This window comes from Pristiophorus japonicus, chromosome 2 (genome assembly GCF_044704955.1).
Source record: "Pristiophorus japonicus isolate sPriJap1 chromosome 2, sPriJap1.hap1, whole genome shotgun sequence".
Lineage (NCBI taxonomy): Eukaryota > Metazoa > Chordata > Chondrichthyes > Pristiophoridae > Pristiophorus > Pristiophorus japonicus.
This window is the reverse complement of record NC_091978.1, coordinates 29,620,230-29,646,771: the sequence shown is the minus strand read 5'-3', so window position 1 is coordinate 29,646,771 and position 26,542 is coordinate 29,620,230. Positions and strand designations below refer to the sequence as shown.

The 26,542-nt window shown below is 45.0% G+C and overlaps 1 protein-coding gene across 4 annotated transcripts in view; it reads left to right on the top strand.

Annotated features, from left to right (window-relative positions):
• Positions 1-26,542, top strand: part of ctnna2 (catenin (cadherin-associated protein), alpha 2) — a 1,881,920-nt gene that overhangs the window by 1,222,330 nt on the left and 633,048 nt on the right. The gene's annotated exons all lie outside the window — the stretch shown is intronic.

Genomic DNA, 26,542 nt, shown 5'->3' with positions numbered 1-26,542 from the left:
AGTTGGGAAACAACAAATGGATCTTCCTGCTTCTGTGTGCAACATTAGTGGACACACATGGCTCTAGATAGCACAATTTAATGAATTGTTCAATACTCTGTTTCCCTCCTCCCTCGTCCCCACTGCATCCCCAGCCCTACCAAAACACGAGCATCCTTGGCACCCAAGACTGTTAAGATAGTAAATGAGGAAACTATGTGGTTTGACATGTTTCCCTCAGTTACATAACTTGTTAATGTCCCAATCCATTTAAGAACATAAGAAATAGGAGCAGGAGTAGACAATTCAGCCCTTCAAGCCTGCTCCATCATTCATGGCTGATCTTCTAACTCAGCTCTACTTTGCCATATTATCCTGGGCACTCAAAATTATACACAGTACTCTAAGAACATAAGAATTTGGAGCAGGAATAGACCATTTTGCCCCTCGAGCCTGCTCCGCCATTTAATAAGATCATGGCTGATCTGCTACCTCAACTCCACTTTCCTGCATTATTCCCATATCCCTTGATTCCCTCAACATCCAAAAATCTATCGATCGATGTCTTGAGTATACTCAACAAATGAGCATCCACAGCCCTCTGGGGTAGAGAATTCCAAAGCTTCATAACCCTTTGAGTGAAGAAATTGCTCCGCATCTCAGTTCTAAATAGCCGACCACTTATTCTGAGACTGTGACCCCTAGTTCTAGACTCCTCAGCCAGGGGAAACACCCTCCCAGCATCTACTCTGTCAAGCCCCTTAATAATTTTCTATGTTTCAATGAGATCACCTCATTCTTCGAAACTCTAGGGAATATAGGCCTAATCTACTCAATCTCTCCTCATCGGACAATTCCCCCATGCCAGGAATCAGTCTAGCAAACCTTTGTTGTACTCCCTCGAAGGTTGTACTTCCTGAGGTAAGGAGACTAAAACTACAGTTTTTTTTCCAGGTGTGGTCTCACCAAGGCCTTACATAATTGCAGTAAGACTTCTTTGCTCTTGTACACCAATCTTTTGTAATAAAGTTAATATATCATTTGCTTTCTTAATTTGTTGCTCTACCAGCGCAGCCTGTGTTGGAGCAGTGAATGACAGACTTCAACTTCAGCATTTCTTTGTGTTAGCTGTCATTCGGACTGTAAATTCCGAGCCCATATTTTTAACTCAATTTTATAACTTATCCTGGGGAGATTTGGATTCACAAGCTTTAGGTTGCTAGTCCAGTTCTAATTCAAGGGCTGTGTGGCTCTTTGTCAGTCGGCATGGGCACGATGGGCCGAAATGGCCTCCTTCTGCGTTGTAAATTTCTATGTTTCTATAACCACTAGGCTATTGATCCCATTTGTGGGCAGAGTATAAATAGGCTCACCCTCAGAAGTGCGGAGTTTTATACAGGCTGGAAAAAGGGTGGAGCCTGATTGAATCTGGTGTTTCCCCCCTATAGTCCAGCATCCGCCTCCAACCACTGCTTTCGTTTGTGAGTCAGGGATTATTTATGCAGAACATTCTCTCTTGGAATTAAATAATGGGGTAGGCTCAATAACTCTATGGATTGGTCTATGGATGGAGGGGGATTGATGAGCTAAAAATGTTCCATTTCTAATCTTATATTCTTCAAGTCACAACCTGTTGTCGTCAGAAGTGGGGATATTCCCTGATAGTTGCAGTGTTGAGTTGCATTTGCAATACGTGAAATAATGAAGCTGTCCATGCCTGTATGCATCAAGACCTGGACAACACCCAGGCTTGGGCTGATAAGTGGCAAGTAATGTTCACAACAGATAAGTGTCAGGCAATGACCATCCCCAACAAGAGAGAGCCTGACCATCTCCCCTTGATACTCAATGTTACCATCGCCGAGTTACACACCATCAACATCCTGGGGTCACCATTGACCTAAAACGGAATTGGATGAGTCACATAAAGGATGCGGCTACTAGAGCAGGTCAGATGCTCGGTATTCTGTGCAAGTGATTCACCTCCTGACCCCTCAAAGGCATACCAACTACAAGGCACAAATCAAGAGTGTGATGAAATGCTCTCCACTTGCTTGGCTGGGTACAGCTCCCAACACTCAAGTAGCTCAACAAGTAGCAAGACAAAGCAACCCGCTTGATCGATATCCAATCTGTTGACTGAAGCATCCACTCCCTTCACCACCAGCACACTGTGTCCTCAGTGTGTTCTATTTACAGGATGCATTGCAGCAGCTCGCCAAGGCTTCTTCGACAGCACCTCCCAAACCCATGACCTCAATCACCTAGAAGGACAAGGGCAGCATGTGCATGGGAACTCCATCAGCTCCAAGTTCCCTTCCAAGTCTCACACCATCCTGAATTGGACATAGATCGACATTCCTTCATTGTCACTCAGTCAAAATCTTGGAACTCACAGCACTGTGGGCAAACCCTCGTCACACAGACTGCAGTGGTTCAAGAAGAATCATAGAATCATAGAAATTTACAGCACCGAAGGAGAGGCCATTTTGGCCAATCATGTCCGCACCGGCCGACAAAGAGCTATCCAGCCTAATCTCACTTGCCAGCTCTTGGTCCGTAGCCTTGTAGGTTACGGCACTTCAAGTGCACATTCAAGTACTTTTTAAATGTGATGAGGGTTTCTGCCTCTACCACCCTTTCAGGCAGTGAGTTCCAGACCCCCACCACCCTCTGGGTGAAAAAAAATCACCTTAAATTCCCTCTAAACCTCCCCCCAATTACTTTAAATCTATGCCTCTGGTTGTTGACCCCTCTGCTAAGGGAAATAGGTCCTTTCTATCCACTCTATCTAGGCCCCTCATAATTTGATACACCTCAATAAGGTGTCCCCTCAGCCTCCTCTGTTACAAAGAAAACAAACCCAGCCTATCCAATCTTTCCTCATAGCCAAAATTCTCCAGTCCAGGTAACATCCTTGTAAATGTCCTCTGCACCCTCTCAAATGCAATCACATATTTCCTGTAATGTGGTGACCAGAACTGCATGCAGTCTTCTTCTTAGACCATCCCTTGTATCGAGGATGACTTACTTCCACACCAAAGCGACCACAGGTGTTACAATGAGGGACCTGATATTCCAGGTCCCGAACTACATATTGAAGGGTGGAAGATGCCTGTGCATGGATTTTTTTTAATGTGTGGTGGCCGTTACACACCAGCTTGACAGAGCTAAGTCTTGGTCCAGTGGCAAGGATTAACCAGGGCTACTGGAGACCAGTTCTGCTGCACAAACTGAGTATGCACACAGTCTGGCCTGTGCTGCCCCTGGGCTGGTCGTCTCTCCTGGGTCCCGATCACATCGCTCTACAATCTCCTGCTGCTCCTTCGCCCCAACCAGTACTCTAGCTGTGGCCTTATTAGTGTTTTACACAGTTCAAGCATAACTTCCCTACTCTTCTATTCTATGCCTCGGCTGATGAAGGCCCACCATCATTTTCTCAAGGGTAACCAGGAATGGGCAATAAATGTCAGTCTTGTCAGCAACGCCCACATCCCAATAATGAATAAAATAAATTCTGCAGTCAACCCCTTCCAAACCTCTGTCGCCAGTACAGAAAACCTTTGCCTCAACATCCAAAATGTGTCAGTGGAAGAATAAAATATAGCAAGTTATCCTTTTGTGTCTGAGCAATACTATTTAGAGTGACTGATTTCAAAATTCTTCAGTGTTGATCCTGAACAACAAAAGTATATGTTCCCATGGCAATTCAAAATATTAATGAATTACTAATAATAGCAGGGGATTACACACAAAGATTATTGACGACTGCAGGAGTTTGAATGCATTTTTTGAAGGACTTCACTTCATTGTACTGCAGTTATCAATAACCTGTCAGTGTCTGTCTGTTTGTAATGACGTAAAAGCATCTTCATAAGAAGTATAAAAAAAAATTCCTCATATGTTGCTGTGAAGCTCCTTTGCCAAAGAAATTAAACTCCTTCAGAAATTGCATGAGCCAGCAGCTCCATTAAGAACATAAGAACACAAGAAATAGGAGCAGGAGTAGGCCATTTGGCACATGGCTGATCTGATCATGGACTCAGCTCCACTTCCCTGCCCGCTCCCCATTATCTCTCCCTTATTGTTCAAAAATCTGTCTATCTCCACCTTAAATATATTCAATGACCCAGTCTCCACAGCTCTGTGGGGCAGAGAATTCCATAGATTTATAACCCTCTAACAGAATAAATTCCTCCTCATCTCAGTTTTAAATGAGCGGCCCTTATTCTAAGACTATGGCCTGTAGTTTTAGTTTCCCCTATGAGTGGAAATATCCTCTCTGCATCCACCTTGTTGAGTCCCCTCATTATCTTATATGTTTCGATAAGATCACCTCTTATTCTTCTGAACTCCAATATGTATAGGTCCAACTAGTCAACCTATCTTTATAAATCAACCCCCTCATCTCTGGAATCAACCTAGTGAACCTTCTCCGAACAGCATCCAATGCAAGTATATCCTTCCTTAAATACGGAGACCAAAACTGTACACAGTACTCTAGGTGTGGCCTCACCAATACTCTGTACAGTTGTAGCAGGACTTCTCTGCTTTTATACTCTATTTCCCTTTCAATAAAGGCCAACATTCTATTTGCCTTCCTGATTACTTGCTGTACCTGCATACTACCTTTTTGTGTTTCGTGCACAAGGACCCCAAGGTCCCTCTGCACTACAACATCTTGCAATTTTTCTCCATTAAAATAATAATTTGTTTTTCTATTTTTTCTGCCAAAGTGGATAACCTCACATTTTCCCACATTATATTCCACCTGCCAAATTTTTGCCCACTCACTTAGCCTGTCTATATCCCTTTGAAGATTTTTTGTATCCTCACAATTTGCTTTCCGACCCATTTTTGTATCATCGGCAAACTTGGCTACATTATACTCGGTCCCTTTATCCAAGTCATTAATATAGATTGTAAATAGTTGAGAACCCAGCACTGATCCTTGCAGCGCCCCACTAGTCACTGTTTGCCAAGCGGAAAATGACCCATTTATCCCGACTCTCTGTTTTCTGTTAGTTAACCAATCCTCTATCCATGCTAATATATTACCCCAAACCCCATGAGCTTTTATCTTCTGCAGCAACCTCTTATGTGGCATCTTATCGAATGCCTTCTGGAAAACCAAATACACCACATCCACTGATTCCTCCTTATCCACCCTGCTCATTACATCCGCAAAGAACTCCAGCAAACTTGTCAAACATGATTTCCCTTTCATAAAACCATGCTGACTCTGCTTGATTGAATCGTGCTTTTCAAAATGTTTGCTTCCTTAATAATGGACTCCATTATTATTCCCAATTTCCCAACGACAGATGTTAGGCTAACTGGTCTATAGTTTCCTGCTTTTTGTCTGCCTCCTTTTTAAATAGGGACGTTACATTTGCGGTTTTCCAATCTGCTGGGACCACCCCAGAATCCAGGGAATTTTGGTCAATTACAACCAATGCATCCACTGTCTCTACAGCCACCTCTCTCAAGACCCTAGGAAGTAAGCCATCAGGTCCAGGGGACTTGTCCGCCTTTAGTCCAATTATTTTACCGAGTACTACTTCATTAGTGATAGTAATTGTATTAAGTTCCTCCCTCCCTATAGCCCTTTGATTATCCACTATTGGGATGTTTTTAGTGTCTTCTACCGTGAAGACCGATACAAAATATTTGTTCAACATCTCTGCCATCTCCCTGTTCTCCGTTATGAATTCCTCAGTTTCATCCTCTATGGGATGAACATTTACTTTAGCCACTCTTTTCCTTTTGATGTACCTGTAGAAACTCTTACTATCTGTTTTTATATTTTGTGCTTGTTTACTTTCATAATCTATCTTCCCTCTCTTTATCATTTTTTTAGTCGTTCTTTGATGGCTTTTAAAAATGTCCCAATCCTCTGGCCTCCCACTAGTCTTGGCCACATTGTGTGCCCTTGATTTCAATTTTATGCCATCCCTTGTTTCCTTAGTGAGCCACGAATGGTTATCTCTTCTCTTACAGTCTTTCCTTCTCATTGGGATATATTTTTGTTGCAAGTTATGAAATATCTCCTTACATATCTGCCACTGCTCATCAACCGTCCCATACTTTAATCTATTTTCCCAGTCTACTTCAGCCAACTGTCCTTCGTTCCGTGTTGGTTCACGATACTAAAAAAAGCGCTATTTTTTTTAGATTCTCTGCCAGCACACCACTTTTTAAAAAAATTCATCGTCCCGGTTAAAAATGAGCATTTTATATCTTGAAATATTATTGAATTAAGACTTCAATCAATCGTTTTCATTGAGGTGGCATTTGCTGTTGCATTAGTGAATTTTGACATTGATGAGTTGAGCAGTTTACTTGCTATTAGAGGGAATCAGCTGCATGATTCTGAGTAATAGCTTTTCTGAAACATCTGTTTTCATGTCAGAGCAGGTGCTTTATCTTAAAAGATGCACTGTTTCCCATTAAAATTAAATCTGCAAAATTGATGCTAATCTCATCTGTGAGAATAGTGGGGGTTTGGTCTTATTCATCATACTTAATACTTATCGTTCTAGGTTTCTTGAATTCACTCGATGATAATATTAACGCATATTAAATGCTTCCAAGTTTACTGGGCTACCAGCTGATCTTCAGTTAATATAGAACTTTCAGTCTGGACAGATTGTACACCATATTTATGTTCAATCAATTAGTGGGTGGGCCGAAATGAAATGCTTTCCTTACATTTCTAAATGATAGCCTTTGCAGTAGCTGCAACCCTGGAGTCAGAAAGGTTCAACAGTGGAGGTCTTTAGCCAGTCGCAGGCATTCCAGCAGCAGTGCAAAATAGGTGGCTATAAAACTATGGGCCGAAATTTACGGTCGGAGGCACAGCTCTGGAGTACGTCTCCGACCTGAAAAAATACCCGAACCTACCTGCTGACTCCTGGGCTTTGGACACTTTGGATCCTGGGCTAACAGGTGTACGCCTACGTAAAGGCCCATGTATCCCAGGGACGCAGGCGATTTAGGAAGCATTTTTGAGATCACGTGAGCCAGGTCCTCCTACCAGAAAGGAGGATTCCTAATATGCTCATGGGGATTCGATTTACAAAGGGAATCCTCATTAGCATATGAGGAATCCCCAAATAATTAAATAATTTACACAACTGGAATAAAAATAAATGTTCCCATTTTCACATTTAATTAAAAGTCCCTTTAATGAAGCATTGAAAAATAACATTTTAATCCAGGCCAAAATTTACATCAACTAATTTTAAATGTTTGTGGATGATTTTTTATTTTTGAATTTTTAATTGAACATGTATATTAAACCGTAGGTCCTAGGCGTACCAGACGTAAGGGTTTTGTGGGCATTTGCAGAAAGCCGGAACTTGCGGGGCTTTTTCCAAGGCTTACAATAGTGACGCTGAGCATACGCCGTCATCAGCCCCGCAAAGTCCGGGACAAGGTGTCGCTTGAAATTTCTGAGATGAAGGGGTTGTCCTATGAAGAAAGGGTGAGTAGGTTGGGCCTATACTTATTGGAGTTTAGAAGAATGAGAGGTAATCTTATTGAAACGTAGAAAATTATGAGGGGGCTTGACAGGGTAGATGCAGAGAGGATATTTCCCCTCAAGGGGGAATCTAAAACTAGAGGGCATAGTTTCAGAATATGGGATCGCCCATTTAAAACGGTGAGGAGAAATTTCTTCTCTCAGAGGGTCACGAATCTGTGGAATTCTCTACCCCAGAGAGCTGTAGAGGCTGGGTCATTGAATATATTTAAGGTGGAGATAGACAGATTTTTGAACGATAAAGGGTTATGGGGAGTGGGCAGGGAAGTGGAGTTGAAGCCAAGATCAGATCAGCCATGATCTTATTGAATGGCGGAGCTGGCTTGAGGGGTGTGAGGTCATGCACTTTGACAGAAAAAAATCAAAGAGCAAGTTATTATTTAAATGGAGAAAGATTGTAAAGTGCCGCTGTCATGTATTCAACCAGCATTGTAACCCATGTATAAACTGACCTAAGTTGCACACCGTGAGAACACTGACCACCAGGTGGGAGGCACTCCTAACCTGGACCTTCAGGTAGAAAAAGGGAAGCTCCACCCACCTTCATCACTTGAGTGCTAAGGAATAAAGGACAGGTCACAGACTGACCTTCTCTCAAGCATGGGCCTCCTGTGCATTTATACTGTGTAGTAAGGACGTATCAATGGCGACAAGAAACTGGGATTTAAACCACGCGAGCATGGCCACTAGCAGAACAGACGAGAGGTACTGTGTTAAGGAATGGTTGGGACAGAGATTCAACATTATTAAAGCAGCACACAGTTCTCCAGGCAGACAAGGGCAGTCAGGCATGCCCCAACATGTAGTCGAACCCAGAGGGGGAGTTCGACAGAGACAATTGCAAGCTGAACAGTGATTCACGCCATTGCAAGGGACAATGCGGCCAGTACTGGGGCCATCAACACCTGTTAATGGTGCACTCAAGGACAATAACAGGGGCAGTCAGGGACGATCGACTGGCAAGGGACCTTTTGTTTCAAACCGCAACTCATGCTGGAGGCGTGGAGGCATACATTCAGCCGGAGTTTGCAGAGATGAGCAAAATACCTGCAGAAATTGCAGAAATGGACACTGGGGGAAATTGCTGGAAGCTGAAGTTCAGCGAGTTCATGTGGAGCACGTATACAGTTCATACACCAGGACGCCATCGATAATGATGAAAGTGCTCCTCAATGGCATCCCAGTATCAATGGAGTTAGACACGGGTGCCAGCCAGTCCCTGATGGGTATCAAACAGTTCGAAAAGTTGTGGGCATCCAAGGCCAGGAGGCCAAAATTATCGCCGATTGACGCACAGCTACGGACTTACACAAAGCAGATCATTCCGGTGCTCGGCAGCGCCACGATAGTCGTGACCCACAAAGATTCGGAGAACAGGTTGCCACTCTGGATTGTCCCAGGGGACGGTCCCGCACTACTGGGGAGGAGTTGACTTGCTGTCATGAACTGGAAATGGGGCGATGTCAATGCAATTTCCTCTGTGGAGCGAGTATCATGCTCACAGGTCCTGGACAAATTTGACTCATTATTTCAACCCGGCATTGGCACTTTAATGGGGGCCAAGCTAGTGATTCACATAAACCCGGACGCCAGACCAGTACACCACAAGGCCAGAGCGGTGCCGTACGTGACGCGGGAAAAGATAGAAGGCGAATTGGACCGCCTGTTGAGGGAAGGCATCATCTCGCCAGTCGAATTCAGTGACTGGGCGAGCCCGATCGTGCCGGTGCTCAAGGCGGATGGGTCGGTCAGGATATGTGGCGATTACAAGGTCACCATCAATCGGGTGTCACTCCAAGACCAGCACCCGCTACCGAGAGCGGAGGACCTCTTTGCGACGCTATCCGGTGGCAAACTTTTTTCAAAATTGGACCTGACCTCAGCTTAAATGACCCAGGAGCTGGCGAGTGAGTCGAAGAAGCTGACCACCATCACGACACACAACGGGTTGTTTGAGTACAACAGATGTCCGTTCGGGATTCGCTCGGCCGCCGCGATCTTCCAACGAAATATGGAAAGCCTCCTCAAGTTGATTCCAGGGACGGTGGTTTTTCAGGACGACATCCTCATTACGGGTTACGATACTGAAGAACACCTCCACAACCTGGAGGAGGTGCTACGCAGACTGGACCGGGTAGATCTGCGACTGAAAAAGGCGAAGTGCGTCTTCCTAGCTCCAGAGGTAGAATTCCTGGGGATGAGGGTAGCAGCAGACGGGATCAGCCCTACTGCATCCAAGACGGAAGCGATCCAGAGAGCACCCAGACCCCGTAACACGACGGAGCTGCGTTCGTTCTTGGGGCTCCTGAACTATTTTGGTAACTTTCTTCCCAAATTGAGCACGCTGCTAGAGCTGCTACACGTGCTCCTACGCAAAGGTCACGAATGGGTCTGGGGGGACAGCCAGGAAAGGGCTTTTAATAGAGCACGCAATTTGTTATGTTCCAACAATCTGTTAACGCTATATGACCCATGTAAGAAACTTGTGTTAACGTGCGATGCGTCGTCCTATGGTGTCGGGTGTGTGTTGCAGCATGTCAATACCAAGGGTCAGTTACAGCCGGTAGCTTATGCCTCCAGGAGTCTGTCCCAGGCAGAAAGGGGCTACGGGATGGTAGAAAAGGAGGCGCTCGCATGTGTATATGCGGTAAAGAAAATGCACCAGTACCTGTTTGGCAGGAAATTTGAGCTGGAGACAGATCACAAACCCCTAACGTCCCTTTTGGCCGACAACAAGGCCATAAATACAAACGCATCGGCCCACATACAGAGGTGGGCACTCACGTTAGCTGCCTATGAAGACACAATTCGGCACAGACCGGGCACCGAAAACTGCGCCGATGCTCTCAGCAGGCTCCCACTAGCCACCACTGAGGGGGCTACCGAGCATGGTGCTGAGATGGTCATGGCTGTTGAAGCTTTCGGAAGCGAAGGCTCACCCGTGACAGCCCGTCAGATTAAAGTCTGGACAAATAGAGACCCGCTATTGTCTCTAGTCAAGAAATCTGTCCTGAATGGGGACTGGGCAGCCACGTACAGGGCATACCCTGAGAAATTTAAACCATTTCACAGGCGCAAGGATGAACTCTCGATTCAGGCCGATTGCCTACTGTGGGGAAACCGCGTAGTCATGCCCCAGATGGGCAGAGAGTTGTTCATCAGAGAACTCCACAATGGGCACCCAGGCATTGTCACGATGAAGGCAATTGCCAGGTCACACGTTTGGTGGCCAGGGATAGATGCAGATCTGGAACTTTGTGTTCGCAGGTGCAACACGTGTGCCCAGCTGGGCCATGCGCCCAGGGAAGCCCCCCTTAGCCCCTGGCCATGGCCCGCCAAGCCATGGTCACTCATCCATGTGGACTACGCAGGTCCTTTCATGGGGAAAATGTTTTTGGTTGTAGTAGACGCCTACTCCAAATGGATCGAGTGTGACATTTTAAATTCAAGCACATCCTCTGCCACGGTAGAAAGTCTACGGGCAATGTTCGCCGCCCACGGTCTACCGGACATCTTGGTCAGCGACAATGGCCCGTGCTTCACAAGCACTGAATTCCAGGACTTCATGGCAGGCAATGGAATTAACCATGTTAGAACGGCACCGTTCAAGCCTGCCTCAAACGGCCAGGCAGAACGAGCAGTGCAGATAATCAAACAGGGGATGCTCAGATTCCAAGAGGGTTCCCTACAAACCCACTTATCACGCCTCCTGTTGGCCTATAGATCCCGACCACACTCGCTCACAGGGGTTCCACCCGCAGAGCTAGTAATGAAGAGGAAAATTCTGTCAAGCTTACATCCTCATTCCTTTATCAACAATTAATCCCACCCACCCAAGATAACATTAATGAGACATAAAGGGCTAGAACCTCCACTTTTGTGCTTATTGCCCAAAAATGGGTGATATTTCCGGCGTGGGCGCTAAAAAAGGGTTTTCAGATCGCTGGCTTCTCGCCCATTCTCCAAGCACCTAGTCTCCATTTTTGAAAATGGGCGTTACCGTGAGCGATATGAAATGGGCGTCAGCATTAAATTTTTTTGACCTTCTGCCGTAAAGTCTCACCGTCCTTAGCAACGGCATGGCAACGCTCGATTCCCGCGATTCAGGAGGTCAAGGGTCATCATGACATGTGCAAAAGAGGAGACAGAGAGAGAGGGAGCTCAGAGGCACTGAAAGTGTGTGAGGCTGTGGTGTGTGCTTGTCTGGCTGTTGGGGGAGGCACGAGAGAGATTCACCAGCAGCAAAAAGCCTACTAAGCACCATGAACGTAGTTGGCACCGAGTTTTCATCCAACAAATAAGATATAACATGGAAGGGTTGGAGGATGCCCTGGAGCTGGTAGCCAGGAACACTGGTGGCAGAGGGCTCCCAGTGGTCCCAGAGCGTGGCACTGCACCCCAAGGTGCTGCACCCCCATTGCCAACCACACATAAGAGCCAGCAGCAACATCTTGCTTCTGGCTCGGAGCACGTTCCTACCTCGGGACCGTCCTCTCCTGTATCCATCGAAGCAACGTTTCGGCAGTCACCACCACCTCCCCCACCGCCCCCAATGAAGCATAGCCTGAGGAGCTTCTCGGCCAGGTGGATTGGAGTCAGGAGTTGAAGGGGAAGGCGTAGAGGTGGGGAGGAGAAGCGGGGGCACAGGGGGGCGGGGAGTGAGGGGTGGGGGGAAGGGTTAGTTATTACAGAAATACTGATGATTTCAGACTAATGTTCGGTTTAAATGTTTTATATTTAACCAAACCGTGTAGCGCATTGGCTCAGATAGCTGCACCATTACACGCTAGTGATTCCTTAACATCAAAGGGTACAATGAAACTTAACTTCAATCAACTTAAACTTTAAATGTCACCAAGGTGATGCTCACCATTAATGTATGACGTGCACACCCAGCAGTGTGTCAGCCTTGTAAATAACACCAACGTTCTTTCAGGAAAAGCGATCATTGATGAGCTCCTGATGTAAAGCTCTTGCAGCTATCATGCCACCATGGGCCCTTTCATTCAGTCTACAGGGGGCGGGGGCATGGCTTCAGCTTCAGCCTGATTGTCTGGGCTGATGTCAGCATCTGCCTCCTCGTCCTCCTCTTCCTCTCTCTGGTGAGGTGGACTGTCAGGCTCATCAGGCAATTCTTGTCCCCTCCTGATAGCCAAGTTGTGCAGCATGGAACACACCACTACGAATTGAGCTACCTGCTCAGGGTGGTATTGGAGCTCGCCTCCTGAGTGGTCCAGGCTTCTAAAGCGCTGCTTCAGCACTCCAATGATTTTCTCCATGATATTGCGAGTGGCTCTGTGGCTCTCGTTGTATCGTCTCTCGGCTTTGGTGTGGGTATCACGCGGGGGGTCATCAGCCAGGTGGCGAGGCCACATCCTTTGTCACGAAGCATCCAGCATTGACCTTGTGGCTGATTGTTAAACAAGTCAGATATAGTGCTCTCACACAAGATGTGAGCATCATGGATGCTGCTCAGAAATTGAGCATTCATTGCCATTATAATTTGCTGGTGGTGGATATTCAGGGAGTGGAATCCTTTGCGGTTCCTGAAAACCTCTGCATCCTGAAAAGGTGCCCGCATTGCGATGTGCGTACAGTCTATTGCTCCCTGTACCTTGGAGAAGTTTGCAATTCTGGAGAAACCTAGAGCCCTCTCACTCTGTATCTCCCTGGTCATAGGGAAGCTGATCAAGTCCCTCCTGCATCCGTACAGGGCTTCCGTGACCTGTCTAATGCAGCGATGTGTGGCATGCTGAGAAAGTCCACAAGTGTCTCCAGCTGTGGCCTGAAAAGAATCCGAAGCGTAGAACGACAGTGCTGACAGGAAAAATAAAAAAGCAAATTATTATTTAAATGGGGAACGATTACAAAATGCTGTCATACAGAGGGATCTAGGGGTTCTTGTGCATGAAATGTAAAAAGTTAGCATGGAATGTGTGCCTTTATTGCAAGGGGGATGGAATATAAAAGTAGGGAAGTCCTGCTCCAACTGTACAGGATGTTGGTTAAACCACACCTGGAGTACTGTGTACAGTTTTAGTCTCCTTAGTTGAGGAGGGATATACTTGCATTGGAGGCAATTCAGAGAAGGTTCACGAGGTTGATTCCTGAGATGAAGGGGTTGACTTATGAGGAAAGGTTGATCAGGTTGGGCTTATACTCCTTGGAGTTTAGAAGATTGAGACGTGATCTTATTGAAACATGTAAGATTCTGAGGGGGCTTGACAGGGTAGATGCAGAGAGGATGTTTCCCCTCATGGGGGAATCTAGAACTAGGGGGCATAGTTTCAGAATAAGGGGTCGCCCATTTAAAACGGAAATGAGGAGGAATTTCTTCTCTCAGAGGCTCATGAATCTTCGGAATTCTCTACCCCAGAGAGCTGTGGAGGCTGGGTCATTGAATATATTTAAGGTGGAGATCGACACATTTTTGAACGATAAGGGAGTCAAGGGTTATGGGGAGTTGGCAGGGATGTGGAATTGAGGCCAGGATCAGATCAGCCACGATCTTATTAAATGGCGGAGCAGGCTCGTGGGGCCAAATGGCGTACTCCTGCTCCGATTTCTTATGTTTTAAGGGGCTGTGCGTCCCATTCAAAAAGGCGTGCAGGCGTGGTATTTCCTATTTAAAATCCGGTGAGCCGGCTGTGCGGGTGCTGTAGAGCACTGTGTGGCCATGCAGCCCTGCAGCTTGACGGAATTATTGCCTCTGTGTACCTTGCCTGCCTACAGTCTGTACCATGCACGGGTACCATCTGCTGTGCCCTCGTGAACTGATAGATTCTTTCCTCAGGAAAATTAATGAAAGTATTACCTGCAAACCCTGTTACTTGCTTGATGCATCCATGGACAGTCAATTGGCTGATTTGGCATATGTCAATGATAGTTGTTTGAAATGAATTGATGGCATAAAAGTTTAATGCACGGCAGTAGGAAGAGTTATTCCTGTGGTACAAGTTGTCTGTTGGTTATCCTCCAAGAGATGGCTCAGGTAGATGGCAGCATGAGATACTGCCTTTCTTGTCCCCTTGGAAACTGCTTCTCCTCATTCAACTTTAGAATTGTTGTTGGAAGCCCCACTGTAATTCCCATCCTGTCCACTGTGGTTGCAGCAAGCGAAATATCTGCTGGAAGAAAAATGGAAATCAAAGTTTTAGCAATGTTAAAAACAAAAATCCGACCTCAACAGCAATTCATGCAGCAATAACAGTATGGATAAGGGAACAAATGAAGCACGTAAAACGTGACCTTGCCAACCAAAAATTAAAACGTGATGCTCACCTTTAAGAAGCCTGCTCCTGCGGGTCAGCTCTCCCAATCTCCCACCCAGTTCAAATGAAACGAGCTGAGCTGCTAACAAGCAGGGAGCATAAATGCCACAGAACTCAGCGCAGGATGTATTTTCATGCAGGTAGAGAGAGGCTTCCACTCGCCATCACCTTAAAAACAAACGTTGGATCTTAATTAAGTCATTTAGGACCGAGATGAGGAGAAACTTCTTCACTCAGAGAGTTGTGAACCTGTGGAATTCTCTACCACAGAAAGTTGTTGAGGCCAGTTCGTTAGATATATTTAAAAGGGAGTTCGATGTGGCCCTTATGGCTAAAGGGATCAAGGGGTATGGCGAGAAAGCAGGAATGGGGTACTGAAGTTGCATGATCAGCCATGATCATATTAAATGGTGGTGCAGGCTCGAAGGGCCGAATGACCTACTCCTGCACCTATTTTCTATGTTTCTATGTTTTTTTCTTGGCCTGCAAAATGCTGCCCACTGGAAGACTTTGCACTGCTAGTAAAGCCTGATGAAATCCACCCTCCATCAGCAATCAGACACATATCTTCAATTATACCCATCACATAATAGGGCTAAAGCTCAGTTGCTTGTTTTCTTTTTTAATATCCTGCGATTGACAGAATATAAAGCATAGCCCAGAAGATTAAATTAATTGTTCATTTTCTTTTGATAATTAAAACTTATTAGTTTTATGATCCTTAGCAATTGGTAAGATCATCTGCATGAAAAGCGTGTATACTGTTAATAGGTGGGTGATGTAGTTTTCATGTTTTCATTACCAGACCATAGATACCTATTCCCTCGAGCTCCTGCATTGTATTTGAATTTAAAAGTGGCACTCTGAGCTATTTATTCATTCCTGACTGCAGAGCCAAGGCTGCCAGGTGATATTCTGGAGAAAGAAGTCTCAAGTAATTAAAACACTCATTTATTGCCTTGTGGTTCAGTCATTTCTATCTCTTTCAGCAGAGAACCTTCTGGAAATTACACGCAAGCCATGATTATTAAATCTTGGTCAGATGCTCTGCCCCTGTGCCGAACTGAAACTCTGATGATAAGCAGAGAAACTTTTAGCTGCAATAAATGGATCAATAGATTTTTTTTAAGAAACTGAATTCAAATGTAATATTAGCAGAACTAATGTTAACTCTTTCCATGTTGTGATAAAAATCTTGTTTCAAATGTCAGAAACCACTTAACACAATGAATTACTTTGAGTGCAGTAACTGTTGTTATGTCAGAATTTATATATCCAAATGTTCATGTACACCGTGGCCTTGCTCACAGTGATCCTGAGGTTTTATTAGAACAGGGGAGTTATACTAAGTAGTGTTGCCATGGGCACTGACTTAACAGCACTGAGGATGGCCCTAGAATCTGTGAGCACCAGGAGTAGGGATTTGGACCCAGCACCACTGGGATAGGTTTCCTTTTATTTGTTCCTGAGATGTGGGCGTCGCTAACAAGGCCAGCATTTATTGCCCATGCGTAATTGCCCTTGAAAATATGGTATTGAGCTGCTTTCTTGAACCGCTGCAGTCCGTGTGGTGAAGGTGCTCCCACAGTGCAGTTAGGGAGGAAACTCCAGGATTTTGACCCAGCGACGTTGAAGGAACAGTGATATGTTTCCAAGTCAGGACGCGTATGAGTTGGAGAGGAACTTGGAGGTGGTGGCGTTCCCATGTGCCTGCTGCCCTTGTCCTTCAAGGTGGTAGAGGTTGCGGATTCTGGAGGTGCTGCTGCAGAAGCCTTGGCGGGTTGCTGCAGTCCATCTTGCAGATGGTACACACTGCAGCCATGGTGCACCGATGGTGGAGGGAGTGAATGTTTAAGGTGGTGGATGGGGTTCCAATCAAGCGGGCTGCTTTGTCCTGGATGGTATCGAGATTCTTGCGCGTTGTTGGAGCTGTATTCATCCAGGCAAGTTGATGGTATTCCATCACATTCCTGACTTGTGCCTTGCAGATGGTGGAAAGGCTTTTGGGAGTCAGGAATTGGGACACTCGCCGCAGAATACCCAACCTCTGACCTGCTCTTGTAGCCACAGTATTTATGTGGCTGGTCCAGTCAAGTTTCTAGTCAATGGTGACCCCCTGGATGTTGATGGTGGGGGATTCGGTGATGGTAATGCCGTTGAATGATAAGGGCCGGTGGTTAGACTCTCACTTGTTGGAAATAATCATTGCCTGGCACTTGAGTGGCGCGAATGTTGCTTGCCACTTATCAGCCCAAGCTTAAATATTGTCCAGGTCTTGCTGCATGTGGACATGGACTGCTCCATTATCTGAGGAGCTGTGAATAGAACTAAACACTGTGAAATCACCAACGAACATCCCCACTTTTGACCTTATGATGGAGGGAAGGTCATTGATGAAGCAGCTGAAGATGGTTGGGCCTAGGACACTGCCCCGAGGAACTCCCACAGTGATGTCCTGGTGCTGGGATGATTGACCTTCAACAACCACAACCATCTTCCTTTGTGCTAGGTATGATTCCAGCCAGTGAAGAGTTCCCCCCCGATTCCCATTGCCTTCAGTTTTACTGGGGCTCCTTGATGCTGCACTCGGTCAAATGCTGCTTTGATGTCAAGGGCAGTCACTCTCACCTTACCTCTGAAATTCAGCTCTTTTGTCCATGTTTGAACCAAGGCTGTCTGGAGGTAATGAGGTCTGGAGCCGAATGGTCCTGGCAGAACCCAAACTGTGCTTCAGTGAGAGGTTATTGTTGAGTAAGTGCCGCTTGATTGCACTGTTGATGATACCTTCCATCACTTTGCTGACGATTGAGAGTAGACTGATGGGACGGTAATTAGCTGGATTGGATTTGTCCTGTTTTTTTGTGTACAGGTCATACCTGGGTAGATGCTAGTGTTGTATATGTACTGTAGCAGCTCGGCTTGTTCTGAAGCACAAGTCTTTTATTTGTTTATGGAAAGTTATGTCTATTAAAGATTGTCGAGTTGGCAAACTCATTAATAGTGCATTCAACTATATTTTCCACTGCAATGCTCTTAGCACATGTTGTGAGAATTTATCAGGTAATTGCACACCTCCAGCCTGTGATTTTCTGTTCCATTAATTTTAGTGAATGGAATATTACTGCCGGGGAGTGAGCAATTTATGCCCTGGGAGTCAATTGCAGAAAATTTACTCTTAATTACTTTAAGGCAGGAACATTAATGTAGGAATGTAAAGACATGGACAGCTGATGGTGGGGAAATGTAGAAGAGGGATACCTGAGGATGCAAAAGACGCTGCAGATGATTTGAGAGAGCAGGCCAATAGCCAGGAATGGGGTAAAATGATGGCATCTGAGGATCTGAAAGAGGACAAGGACAGGTTGGATTCCATTCTATTGGACACCTCGCCTTCCCTCGCCTTCCCTGCTCCCCTCAATTCTGCCAGATACTGCTACACTCTGCCCCCTCAATACTCGCAAAACCTCCTCCACCAGGAATTGGACAGATTAGAGGCAGGAAGAATGTTCCCGATACTGGGAAGTCCAGAACCAGGGGTCACAGTCTAAGGATAAGGGTTAAGCCATTTAGGACCGAGATGAGGAGAAACTTCTTCACTCAGAGAGTTGTTAACCTGTGGAATTCTCTACTGCAGAAAGTTGTTGAGGCCAATTTGTTAGATATATTCAAGAGGGAGTTAGATATAGCCTTTATGGCTCAAGGAATCAAGTGGTATGGAGAGAAATGAGGAAAGGGGTACTGAGGTGAATGATCAGCCATGATCTTATTGAATGGTGGTGTAGGTTTGAAGGGCTGAATGGCCTACTCCTGCATCTATTTTCTATGTTTCTATGACCCAAGGAAATCAGTCCTTAGTATTCTCTCTGCCAGATCCCAGGACCCCCTCTCAGTGCTCACAATCCAATTTACTGCATTCTCAGTGCTCCCTGTTCCTGGCAATACTCTCTCATGAATTCTCACAGGTTCCAGAATACCTTTCTCTAGGATCCCAGATACATAGAACCTACCTAAGTGTTTATGGAACCTCTCTCTCCCATGTTCCAAGAATCTCTTCCCAGGTTCTTCAAGACCTTGGGAACCCTCAAAGTACTGCTAGACCCTCAGACAAAAGACAAGGTTGAAGAGTTTGCAACCATCTTCAGCCGAAGTGCCGAGTGGATGATCCATATCGGCCTCCTCCTGAAGTCCCCACCATTACAGATGCCAGTCTTCAGCCAATTTGATTCACTCCACGTGACATTAAGAAATGGCTGAGAGCACTGGATAGAGCAAAGGCTATGGGCCCGACAACATCCCGGATGTTGTGCTGAAGACTTGTGAAGACCTCATTACAGCCTTGGTCCAAACATGGACAAAAGAGATAAATTCCAGAGGTGAGGTGAGAGTGACTGCCCTCGACATGAAGGCAGCATTTGACTGAAAGAAAGAAAGACTTACATTTAGAGAGCGCCTTTCACAACCACCAGACATTTCAAAGCGCTTTATATCCAACGAAGACCAAGTGTGGCATCAAGGAGCCCCAGTAAAACTGAAGTCAATGGGAATCAAGGGGGAAACTCTTCACTGGCTGGAGTCATATCTGGCACAAAGGAAGATTGTTGTGTTTGTTGGATGTCAATCATCTCAGCCCCAGAACATCACTGTGGGAGTTACTCAGGGCAGTGTTCTAGGCCCAACCATCTTCAGCTGTTTCTTCAATGACCTTCCCTCCACCATAAGGTCAGAAGTAGGGATGTTCGCTGGTGATTGCACAGTGTTCAGTGCCATTCACAACTCCTCAGATAATGGAGCAGTCCATGCCCACATGCAGCAAGACCTGGACGACATTCAAGCTTGGACTGATAAGTGGTAAGTAATATACGCGCCACACAAGTGTCAGGCAATGACTATCGCCAACAAGTGAGAGTCTAGCCACCACCCCTTGACATTCAACGGCATTACCATTGCCAAATCTCCTACCATCAACGTCTTGTGAATAACCATTGACCTGAAACTTAACTGGACCAGCCACATAAATACAAGAGCAGGTCAGAGGCTGGGTATTCTGCGGCGAGTGTCTCACTTCCTGACTCCCCAAAGGCTTTCCACCATCTACAAGGCACAATTCAAGAGTGTGATGGAATATTCTCCACTAGCCTGGATGAGTGCAGCTCCAACAACGCACCAGAAGCTCGACACCATCCAGGAGAAAGCAGCCCGCTTGATTGGCACCTCAATCACCACCTTAAACATTCACTTCCTCCACCACTGGCGCACCGTGGCTGCAGTGTGTACCATCTACAAGGTGCATTGCAGCATCTCGCCACGGCTTCTCCAGCAGCACCTCCCAAACCCGCGACCTCGACCACCCAGAAGGACAAGGGCAGCATGCACATGGGAATACCATCACCTCTAAATTCTCCTCCAAGTTACACACCATCTTGACTTAAAGGGCCAATGCTGCAGTCATTGAAGCCTCAGGCTGTGTATATTCGTCAACGACCCCTGCGATACGGGCATAGCAGCCCCAAGCACTCGAAGAGAGTGCAGGGCTGGGCAATCGAGGCTTTCAAGGAAATCTAAGTGCAACACACTGGGACAAAATTAAATCTGGTGACCTTCCCTAGAATATTAATGGTGAGAGACTTTATGATGCTGGTCCCATTGAAGGTTAGCCAGGTGGCTGGGCCTTTTCCAGTTGGAGATGGCCATTGTCTGGCACTTATGTGCCATGAATGTTACCTGCTGCTATTATGGTTACTACTTCTCTGAATTTTCCTTTCCCTGTATTATCGAACACAGTCTTCCTCCTCCCTACAACCCCACTATGTATAAATCAAGACTAACTCTTTCTTTCCCTGAACCCCCAAACTGTGGAACTCCTTACTTTCAGTCTATCCGACATCCTCGTCTTTGAGCTTTTAAAACTAAGCTTGGTAATACCCAATTGATAAATCCCAATTCACCCCATGTCTTATAGTACTTTCAGCCTCAATGGTGTGCTGCAGCATGACCCTTGAGCTTTGACCTTTCTTTTATAATTAAGCAGGCCAACAAACTTCCAGAGTGGTTCTCTAGTAGCTTGTAGTCCTGTCGTCGTCACATTCGTTCTCCTTTTACTTTTCGCCTGTGAAGTTGGAAGTGGCAATGAAAGACTGACAGTCTGCTTTGAAACTTGAGACGCGTTTCATGACAAAAGGGCCCTGCAATAACATTAGGATACTTGAAGAACACTTCATTTTTACTATAATGAAAAGAGAAAATGCTGGATACTAACTTGAAACATTAACAGTTTTTCTCTCTCCAGAGAGAAAAACTGTTAATGTTTCAGGTTAGTATCCAGTGATAACAACTTACTGGATACTTAATGCATTTTCACCAACTAATGAAGGGTGATTTAGCTGCAGGCAGAACCTTATTAAATATTCATGCTTTTCTCTGCATTTTTTTAATTAAATAAGACTAAAGACAGCCTACAATAATGTATGAAATTTCTGTGGAAATGGCCTCATGACATTTTCTTTTTAAAAAAGAAAGCTAATTGAGTCATATTTACCTTGTGATTTCTTTTCCTCCTCTTAGTTTGGTCCTTTGATTCTTGGCAAAGATTTATACCTTCTATAAAATCCCAAAATTTACTGTAGAAATGAAAGCCCTGAAACAGCCTCGCTGTCTTGGTTGAGAAGTTTGAACTTATCACAAAATTTGGCAAAATTGACCCATTTACATGTAGTAGGTGTTTGCCAGCCAATTCTGAGCTGATAAACGGCCTCACGCAGAGCTGCCAGAACGAGGAAATGTTCGGAGTGGGATTAGGGATCAGTGAGAGTGAGACAGATTGCAAACCCATTTAAACATATGGAGCTGTGTTTATTTTTGAGAACGGGATGTGTTGAAACAGGTGATGCCTTTTAAAAGAGTGAGTCTCACTCTGAATGACTGAGAGTCGATGGGTCTGATCACACATGATGAGTCAGCAAATGTCAGGCAGGAAGAATATTTGTGTAGTGACTAGTTTTCAGGCTTTCTCAAGACTCTGTAAAACGGAAGCAGGCGCTCTTATTTCTTGTCAACAGTATCACTGCGAAGGATAAACAAACCTTTGCCATTGCATCTTTTAATTTGCAAAAATTAATCAATAGCATTAAAAACACTAGTTGATAGATTTACTGAGACAAAGTTTACAATAACATCAATGTACACTGCATGTTGGGAGGGGAGGGGAGTTGGGGCCTACTGTGGACATCAACAGGTGTCAGTCTTTCATTGCTCAGGAAATTAAAGATGGTAAGGGAACTTCTTTTCTGAAAGTAAAAATCTTTTGCAATGTTCTCAAAAGTAAGTTTCATGCTAAACATTTTCTATGAAGAAAGGATACACATCATGGACATAATCAATGCTGTGTTGGACATGCAGGCAAACTCAACCATATAACATAAAGGGTTGTGAAAATCTGAACTGTCTTCCCCAGACAGCGTTGGTTGTTGAGTCAATTGAAATTTGATTGATTTTTATTAGGTAAGCGTATCAAGGGATATGGATCAAGTATGGATAAATGGAGTTAAGGTACTGTTCAGCCATGATCTAATTGAATGGTACAAGAGGCTTGAGGGGCTGAATGACCTATTCCGATGCTTCTATCTAATACACAAAGACATGATGATGACATGATCCATTGGGAAAATATTATATCTAATGTCGTCATAAATTTTAAGACACTTCAAGGCAGCCTTCCAAAATGTAGGTGATATGGTGTTTAATTACATTATGATGCAGGAGTGTTGCCAGGTAGGCATCATGATTGGTGTACTGATACATTTGTGTCTTTAGGGTGCCCTTATATAAAACAAAAGCAATGCTGTGAAATGTGCCTCTTTCATTTTAAGGTCGTTCTCCACCGTGAACTCATTTACTGAACAGCACAGCCATGTTATGCTCTTTTTGAAAGTGTCCTAAGATATCTTTACTTTAAAACGAATGCAGTGGACTCACATTTTCCGCCAACAAACTCGCTGTTCTCCAGGAGGATTAGGTGATATCACGCTGTCCTCTTATTTCTGGCGCCTAGACTTGAATCCAGCCCAGACATGGAATGAATGCCTGCTCTTTCCCACTCTCATGGCTCTTTGTGAATTGTGTTTGTGCCATCGCAGTCCAGTTCCCAGGAAACACAATTGGCAGTAAAATTGCAATCTCACTCAATTGATCCACAAGCATGGTTGGTGCGGGTTCTGCAAATGCCACCCTGGGTGTGGTATGACTGCTCTTCTTAGGTTTAAGCATTTTTGCTGGGGGAGAGTAGAGGGAGCTACACTCTACCTTTTACATGTGACACTCTTGATCTGAAAGTGCTTGGCATTTGTAATGTATGCACCTGTAAGTATGTTGAGTTGGGAGTGGCTTAGCCAGTCATGTGACAAGAACATAAGAACATAAGAAATAGGAGCAGGAGTAGGCCATACAGTCCTTCGAGCCTGCTCCGCCATTCAATAAGATCATGGCTGATCTGATCATGGACTCAGCTCCACTTCTCCGCCCGCTCCCCATAACCCCTTATCCTCTTATCGTTTAAGAAACTGTATATTTCAGTCTTAAATTTATTCAATGTCCCAGCTTCCACAGCTCTCTGAGGCAGCGAATTCCACAGATTTAAAACCCTCCGAGAGAAGAAATTTCTCCTTATCTCTGTTTTAAATGGGCGAACCCTTATTCTAAGATCATAACTCCAGTTCTAGTCTCCCCCATCAATGGAAACATCCTCTATGCATCCACCTTGTCAAGCCCCCTCATAATCTTATACATTTCGATACGATCACCTCTCATTCTTCTGAATTCCAATGAGTAGAGGCCCAACCTACTCAACCTTTCCTCATAAGTTAACCCCTTCATCTCCAGAATCAACCTAGTGATACTTCTCTGAACTGCCTCCAAAGCAAGTATATCCTTTCGTAAATATGGAAACCAAAACTGCACGCAGTATTCCAGGTGTGGCCTCACCCTGTATAGCTGCAGAATATGTGAGAGAGAGTGTGTGTGTGAGTGTATGTGTGTTTGAGTGAGTGTGAGTGAGGGTGTGTGTGTGAGCAGTGCAGGCAAGTACAGCAGGAGGGGCGAAGGAGCGACGAGAGATTGTAGAGGGACGTGATCGGGGCCCAGGAGAGGCGTGAGTTCGGGGCTCAGAAGAGCCAAGTGTAAGATTTCTAAATCTCTCTGGACTTATATTTGACAGTGAGGTGATTTGTTCAAAACAATTGGAAGGGTTTATTAAAAACATACACACATGCACATTAGTAGCAGTGATCAGTTATCTTAAAAAGACACACATATCAATAATTGTCAATGATGTTATAACAGAGCTACAATGAGGTTATAATAACAAGTGATTACTTCCCTTTTGCTTGCTGGTTTGGACACATGGCTTGCTGTTTTAGCTGGTCTTCAGGGATGTTTCATACCGTGTATCCAAGATAGAGAGAGCGAAAAGTTGCTGCAGGGTCCTTTATATTCCTAAAGTTCATTGTTCCTCAGAAAACCTCACGATTGGACCTTGGTTCCAGGGCAGTTCCTTATTGGCTCTCCTCACATTTGTGGCTGTTTGGACTAGCCCATCCACCTCTTGATTAGATTATCCTAAAATGTCTTTCCAATTCAGACAAAGGACAAAAGCCGTGTGACATCTGTGGGGGCTTTCATTTTGATTCCTTTTGTTTCAACACAGACGGGCCTTTCTACACTTTTAACATTTATACATACACAGAATCAATAAAAAATCACTTTTATTCTTACACGAGGGCCCAGGGGCAGCATGGGCCAGCCCACACTGCGATATGTGTGCGCACTAGCTCCGTACAGCAGAGCAGGTTTCCAGTCGTCTTGTTTAATCCTTGCCACTGGCCCAAACTCTGTCAAGCCCATGTGGTGGCTGATGTGCAATGGCCACCATACGTTAAAGAAATCCACGCAAAGGCATCTTCCACCCTTCAGGATGTAGTTCAGGACCTGGAATATTAGGTCCTTCATCAAAACACCTGTGAACTCATCCCTTTTTGGTATGGAAGCAAGTCATCCTCGTTTCGAGGAACTGTCAATGATGATGATGATAGTTGTCGCAAGACTTCCCTGCTTTTATACACCATCCTTTTTGCAATAAAGGCCAAGATTCCATTTGCCTTCCTGATCACTTGCTGTACCTGCATACTATCCTTTTGTGTTTCATGCACAGGTCCCACTGTACTGCAGCACTTTGCGATCATGCTCCATTTAAATAATAACTTGCTCTTTGATTTTTTTCTGCCAAAGTGCATGACCTCACACTTTCCAACATTATACTCCATCTGCCAAATTTTTGCCCACTCACTTAGCCTGTCTATGTCCTTTTGCAGATTTGTTGTGTCCTCCTCACATATTGCTTTTCCTTCCATCTTTGTATCGTCAGCAAACTTGGCTACGTTACACTCAGTCCCTTCTTCCAAGTCGTTAATATCGATTGTAAATAGTTGGGCTCCCAGCACTGATCCCTGCGGCACCCCACTAGTTACTAGTTGCCAACCAGAGAATGAACCATTTATCCCGACTCTCTGCTTTCAGTTCGTTAGCCAATCTTCTCTCCGTGCTAATATATTATCCCCAACCCCATGAACTTTTGTCTTGTGCAGTAATCTTTTATGTGTCACTTTGTCAAATGACTTCTGGAAGTCCAAATGCACCACATCCACTGGTTCCCCTTTATCCACCCTGTTTGTTACATCCTCAAAGAATTCCAGCAAATTTGTCAAACATGACTTCCCTATCAGGCAGACTCTGCCTGACCGAATTTTGCTTTTCCAAATGTCCTGCTACTGCTTCTTTAATAATGGACTCCAACATTTTCCTAACCACAGATATTAAGCTAACTGGTCTATAGTTTCCTGCTTTTTGTCTGCCTCCTTTTTTAAATAGGGGCGTTACAGTTGCAGTTTTCCAATCTGCTGGGACCTCCCCAGAATCCAGGGAATTTTGGTAAATTACAACCAATGCATCCACAATCCCTGCCGCTACTTCTCTTAAGACCCTAGGATGCAAACCATCAGGTCCAGGGGATTTATCTGCTTTTAGTCCCATTATCTTACTGAGTACCACAGTGATGAGCACAAGACTCCATAAAACCCCAGCTAGTTGGGGTCAGGGGATAATGTGTAGTGTGATTGTTCAACCTTTTGCGAATAAACCAACTAGTTCTTAATAACAATGTGTTGCTATGAATTCTTAAGCAAAGAATCCATGAAGCAAATACATTACAGCATTGGCACTGTAGGACTTTTTTTTGAATGTGTGCCGTGTTGGGACATAGATGGCAGGCGTACTGCCAACGATTTTCCGATCCAGGCTCGTGGTGGGTCAGCTACTTTGCGATGGCCGATGACTGAAAATCTACCCATGTGTGCCAAAAAATGGAAAAGTATTTAGTTCCTAAACATAGCTCAAATACTGCTGACTATAAATATTAGTATAGTATTAGGCAGTCCCTCATATCGAGGATGACTTGCTTCCATACCAAAAAGGGATGAGTTCACAGGTGTTTCAATGAGGGACCTGACAATCTAGGTCCGAACTATATACTAAAGGGTGGAAGATGCCGGTGTATGGATTCTTTTAACGTGGGGTGGCCGTTGCACACCAGCCACTACAGAGCTAGGTCTTGATCCAGTGGCAAGGGTTAACCAAGACGACTGGAGACCAAGCTCTGCTGCACGGACCTAGTGCACACGCATGCTCCTACTGTCCATAGATC